The sequence below is a fragment of the Musa acuminata genome, chromosome BXJ3-7 (genome assembly GCF_036884655.1).
Source record: "Musa acuminata AAA Group cultivar baxijiao chromosome BXJ3-7, Cavendish_Baxijiao_AAA, whole genome shotgun sequence".
Classification (NCBI taxonomy): domain Eukaryota; kingdom Viridiplantae; phylum Streptophyta; class Magnoliopsida; order Zingiberales; family Musaceae; genus Musa; species Musa acuminata.
Genome location: NC_088355.1, coordinates 30,991,683 through 30,992,244, shown reverse-complemented (window position 1 = coordinate 30,992,244; position 562 = coordinate 30,991,683). Strand labels below are relative to the sequence as shown.

The 562-nt window shown below is 26.3% G+C and overlaps 1 non-coding gene across 1 annotated transcript; it reads left to right on the top strand.

Annotated features, from left to right (window-relative positions):
* The first annotated feature begins 490 nt into the window (after positions 1–490).
* Positions 491–562, top strand: TRNAC-GCA (transfer RNA cysteine (anticodon GCA)). The gene has a single exon. It is a non-coding gene; the product is annotated as a tRNA-Cys (tRNA).

Genomic DNA, 562 nt, shown 5'->3' with positions numbered 1-562 from the left:
TCTTATGGCTTCAAAGATCTGACAAGGTTCAACATCCATCGTGATAATAATAATGATGATGATGATGACGACGACGACGACGATGATGATGGTGAAATAATAATAATAATAATAATAGTCATAATAATAATAATAATAATAATAATAATAATAATAATAATAATAATAATAATAATAATAATAATAATAATAGTAGTAGTAGTAGTAGTAGTAGTTATGTAATATTTATACTATAATATATGAACAATAAGAGCTAGAATTATTACTTATATTGGAATTTATAGGGAAGAAAAATGATTTATAAATGAGATCAAATACACATAATATTTACAAAAGAAAGTATTCAGTCATTGGGAATAATCAATATACTTATAATGCCGATATGATCAAAATAAAGAATTAGATTAAACTCTTCGGGAAGAATTAGTCATTATGGGACTTGTATATTTGTATATTACTTTAGAGAATTAATAATTATTTAAATATTAAAGGGTCCATAGCTCAGTGGTAGAGCATTTGACTGCAGATCAAATGGTCGCCGGTTCGAGTCCGGCTGGGCCCT